This window comes from Typopeltis vanoorti, chromosome 14 (assembly GCF_054136105.1).
Source record: "Typopeltis vanoorti isolate ZY-2024b chromosome 14, IOZ_Tvanoo_1.0, whole genome shotgun sequence".
Taxonomy (NCBI): Eukaryota; Metazoa; Arthropoda; class Arachnida; order Uropygi; family Thelyphonidae; genus Typopeltis; species Typopeltis vanoorti.
In genome coordinates, this window is record NC_143562.1 from 110,246,504 (window position 1) to 110,252,503 (window position 6,000).

Here is a 6,000-nt window from a genome sequence, read left to right on the forward strand (position 1 = left end):
CTCTATTCCGTACTGTATTTAAAAATAAATAATATATTATAAGGCGCTGTATAATTCTGTTCTTATAATTATACAGCCAGAGTATTCTTTCAAAACTTCATTTGTCTGGAAACTACAGTCGCTTTTTTGGAATGATGTGAATTTATTTTTATTTATTTACAAAATGCAGTTTGTATATTAAAATAGATAATCTAATTTGTTGGCGATGTATCTAGAAAGATCTTTATGAATTAATTAAGGTAAATCAGTATTAAGTTGAATCAACTCTGCCTATATACGTAGCTGTTTAGTAGAGGTAACTTGATAGGTAACCAGTGTTAGTACACAGTTAGAACACATCCAAATTATGAGTACGGAAGACCTCTTTTTAAATCGTTTACGTGAAAGGTTTCTTCTTCTTCTTATTGTGCTATCTTCTATCGAAGGTTAGCGACCATCTTGGCGAGTGAAAGGTTTACTTTTCCTATTTCACTATGTTTAGTCTGTTCAGTAGTGAACTACTTTCATCAGTTATAATTCTTATAGCCACCTCCATGAAGTTCGTAGTCTAATCACCGGAGGTCCATCGACATTCCTGAAATAAATCAAATACTAACTTTCATTTTCACAATACCTCTCATAATTTTCTTTGAACTCATGAACTCATTCATCGTCACGGCACTCACAACTGAATCTGATAATCCATTTCACTTATTCCACTCTCCGAGCGAAAAATCTAGCCCTCACTCTCTTGTTGACTAAACCCTTTCTTAACTAATCATGTACTGAAAAATATTTATGTGCCAATCCTATAATAATCTTTAAATAACTTATGTCTCTCTCATATCCCCTCCCTTTTCTTCCCATAGGCCAATTTTGTAACCCGAATACATAATAATGCATAATATAAATACAAATATTACATTGCTTTTTTATTTTATAATATGCTTTCATTATTTTGTTGCTGGAACTAAAAGGTTCCAGCAATGCAATAAATTGCAATCCAGCAAATTTCAAGAATTTGCTTCAAGCAGAACCATCGACACAGAGTGCCAAATAACTGCTTTTTTTGCGATGGTTATTTCAAGAGCACTGCACATGGCGCAAGTATGGCCAAAGGGTTGATGCAAGTTTCCACCTTCATATCAACAGACATGATGATGGAATGACACTTACTGAGAAACGTTTTACTACCATTGATGAGGTCTGTGCTGAAGTAAGAAGATCAACGAAAGCAGATCAGTAGGCACATTAACGGAAAAGGTTTGCTGAAAAAAAAAACCCGTTTAAATAAGTCAAAAACTTGTCAAAACATTTGATAAGGAAGAATGCAGATGATTTGTGAAGTTTCGTTGAACAGCAGGAACACAGTGTGCAAAACGTTTGAAGCGATTCCCGTAATACATGTTTCCCAGACTTTATTTTGTAGTATAAATGCATATAGATGTTTGCGTGCGCTATACATTTATACAAATATTGTGTTTGACACCTTTCAATGGAATGTACTTTATATTAACAGCAATATCGCAGTTGTGAATCTTATAAATGAATTAATTACTTTTCATATCTATATCTACAACCTTAAAGATGCATAAAACAAATAAATACTAAACTTCTCCACTTATATTGTGATATAATTGACATTTTGGCACACATGCACATAGCATGGAATAGTTTTACGTAAGCTTCTATACTAATCGATTTTAAATTCCTGTAACTGACTCATGATTAGTATAGAAGCTTACCTGAAACCATTCCATGCTATGTGCATGAGTGTCAGAAAGTCAATTTTGCTTTCTTCTGAGGTCATTATTTCTAGTAGAATTCTGAAAAGAAGCAGTGTTATATCTCGCTATAATTCATTCATTTATTACCTGTTAAGAATCATTGCATTTTCGCTCCTCCAGGAGTTCGAAGGACAATAACCGCTTGTCTGGGTCAAAGACCAGAGATGCGAAAACATTTGATAGTGGCTCCATCTAGTAATGGATGAAGAAAACGTTTGCGTCGTTAATTTGTACTTCATATCTATACGATTTTCTTTTGGAGACGAGGACAAACAAAGAAGTCGAAGCATTCTCTTGAAAAATCTTGAACTTCTCACTTAGAAATTAGAATTTTAAAAATTACTAAACTATCCAAATAGATACCGAATATGAACAATTCAGTTATGGATTTAGAATTTCAAACTATGGTGTGTTGTGTTTGTATAAAGATGCATAAAACAAATACTAATCTTCTCCACTTATATTGTGATATAATTGACATTCTGGCACACACGCATATAGAATGGTTTTACGTAAGCTTCTATACTAATCGATTTTAACACACCATATTGATATTGATTTTACAGAATCTTTAATTTGCCTAAATATTCTACCTTAAAAAGACCAATATTTTTGATTGGCCAGTCTCCAAAGAGTAGTTTTCAAATCATTTAAATATGACTCCTGACGTATGAATAGGATTTATACTGTAAAGGATATTTTTTCAAGTATATTATATACTTGAAAAAAGTATAGCACTTGAAAGGATTGATAGGAAGCGTTCGATTTGTTCGATCCAACACACCCAGGATCTTTTCTGTTCAGCCTTCCTTCAAGAACCATGATCTTCGTTTTACTTGGATTGAGTTTAAGTTTTCTATTCTTCTGATCTCAACTCTGTCAAGGACTCGTCCCATCTCGTTCCTGTCGTCACATAGGAGTACTGCATCACCGACACATTTCATTTTGCTGAGTCATCTGCCATGTATTCTGATTCCTATCTTCCACTGATCCAGTGCTGCATCCAGGATGCCCTCAGCATAGATTCAAACAGGTGAGGAGAAAGAGGTATCCTTGCCTAATGTCCGAATAATTCTTGCTCTTGTCTACCTGAAGACAGTTTAATCCAAATGGCTTCTTGATTATTGTACAAGGAAATATCTATAAAGCGCATTACCAAATAAAGTCTAAACTCTCTATACTTCTCAGTGATCTGCCTAAAGCAAAGATATGATAATTGTTACCTTAGTTTTTCCTGAAATCTGCTTGTTCCTCTGGCAATACAGCCTCGACTCTGACCTCAATCCTATTAAGAATAATCTTTAGTAGAATATCGCCTGCATGTGTGATTAAACTAATGGTTTAATATATCTTGCAATCCTTCGTCTCTGTCTTCTTGTACAATAGTATGAATCTATGAAACACTTATCCGACCCTCTCCAGTGGTTTTAATTAACTCAGTCCACTTCATCTGTGGTCGTATTGTTATCAAGTTCCATGACTGCTTCTTGGAGCTTAAGTGGAGGCGGTTCCACATACAGTTTCCCTAAGATAGGGTCTCTTTCAAATTTTCCTTATCCTCTCTGCTGTACATTTGTCCTATTATTGTCTTTGATAACATTAAATTTGGGCTTAAATTGTGCTTAAGCTTATGAACTAATCCAATCACTCATTTTCAATTGTACCTCCTCATATGGAACTCTATCTGTTCACATTTCTGAGCATAATATTTGTCTTTGTCCTGCTAGATGTGTTTTCTGATTTCTCTATGTAATCACTTATTATTCAGTCCACGTGTCACTTTGTTTCTCCGTTCTCCTCCTCCCCCTCTTGATCAGGTCCCATGTTGATTCTGATATCTAGGGATCTCTTGGAATTCTAATTGGGCCTATATGTTTCTTTGCTATATATCCAGTACTATGTTTTGATTCCCTCAGACCATTTTAGGTAGTTTCTTCTGGAACTCTCTGGGATCACTCTGACATCCAATCTAGTGGAGTGGGAATGCATTTGAAGGTTTTGGAGTCTGTTTTACTCTAACGCTTATAAGTTGATGGCCTGTACGAAAGTTTGCTCACGAATGCATCAAAGATGCTTGTCTTCTACCGTTGCAAAGCCTGGATATAATCAGGTTGGTGGCTCCCTTATCGATGTTTGGTGTCCAAGACCTGCTTCTAAAAATACGTCACGTGTACTTCTGGAAGTATCACTGATTAAGGACAGATTCTAACAGTAACGTTTCCTCAACCGCCGGACCAGATATGTCACACTCTTTTCCACTTTTACAATGAAGTGTCAGTATCATCATTACTGCTTTTCTGCTGCTGTATATTAATGTAATGTATAATAATTAATAACTACAAAATATAGTTATTTTATATATTTTTTGTAAAATATGAGCGCATTTTTTGGTAAATATGTTATTAACATACCGTCTTCTTATAATTTGTCATTATCGCAAAAAAAGTTTTAAGGATGTACGATTTCCATTGTACCATCATGGTTACATGAAATGACGTTTCTGTTATTTACAAGAAAGCTTCTCGTCTTGAAATAGGGAAGTGTTTTTTTTTTTTTTTTTTATTACCAGTCACCGATAGACACCGAGCAGGTTGTTGTTGTAGGTACAACTCTGTTATATATAGAATAAATAGAATATTATTTGACCTTAGTTGAGCAATGACAACTGTTACAACGACTGTGTAATAGTAGTCACTTTTCTGTTTGTTTTCGAAGTATATGTTTTTATTGCTAATTTCTATACTAAATTTGTTGTAGCAGTTATTCAGTTCAGGAATCCTACAGACCGGTATTGGATTTATTTCATCCAATACCGGTCTGTAGAATTTATTTGACCTTAGTTGCATGATTATATACGAAGCAAATAGATGAAATTATCATCTCCAATTTTCAATATTCATCTGAAATTTGTCTATTCCTGCTGTTTATAACCTGAATTTAATAATAAAATAATTAAATTTTAGAAATCGTCTCAGGGAACTTTTATTTGAATGTTTCTATATTTCACTTTCTGGCATGCCAAATTCAACTCCAATAATCGACGCCACATTAGAAATACCATTAAATTCTCCCCTCCTATCTTTCCTAAAATAATTAAAAATAAAAGTATTTAAAGCAAAAGAAAGAAAACTTGAAATACACGCTACGGTGTAGACAAGACCACCAGATGGACATCCCCCCCCCCCCACACACACACATGGGAACAGAGAGAGAAAAAGCAATATTGGTAAAAGAAAAAAAAGGTCAAGTAATAATTCCACTGACTGATATACTCTTCACACAAAAACTGCATCTTCTTCAGAAAACATTGATATGTTTTCTAAAGAAGATGCCTTTTATGACCTTTTATGACCCCTTAATTAATTCCGTTACTACTTCGCATATCTTTTAGCATCAAAATAAATTTAATTTCTTAAATGGTATTTTAGTAAGAGTTGATTTTTAAGCAGATCTTTGCATGTATTCTGTGTGAAAATTTAGCACACAGTACATGTGCTTTGTAGTTCTCTCTCAAATGTTCATTATAGAGGGCACTATAAATGCTGTGTAGTATCTCCTAGCCTGTGTCAACAAGGCTCTCTTTTGTCAGATTTCAATTTAAGGTTCATCCTTCAGCATTAAGGATATTTATTTTTCACGTGTAACAATCTCATAGGGTGGTATGGTGGAACCAGAAAGCACCTGCACTTTTATTTGAAGGTTAGTTTTATAAATAAATATTCGGATTTTGTTTTTTCTTTAGCAACAATAGGCAAATTCTAAAATATTAATATTGAAAATATTATTTAAAATTGTTATATAATATAAATTATGCTATAAAATTTATCCATACGTTATTTTTGTACGAAGTTATAAGTCGCCCACGAATTCCCGAATTAATTAACGTAGCGTGGAGGTACATAAAAACCTAGTAGCACTCCAGAATTTTTTCCTTTTCTTTTTTTTTCCCCCCTTGTCATTTAGTGTTAAACCTCTTAGTTACATTCAGTTATTATTATTCTCACCAACATTCGCGAGCCTCCGTAGCTCAGTAAGCATTGACAAAGCCTTTCGGTTGGAAAAACTTGGTTAGAATCACATCTAAGAAGCGAAGACTCTTTATCGGGGCTTGTAAGATAAAGGTGAGTGAGCAGGTCTCAGATAGTAGTGATAGAGTATTTCTACACGGGAACATGGGCATTTTCATACTGCAAACAGGAAAACTGGCTCGGTGAACACATATATCAATAGATAA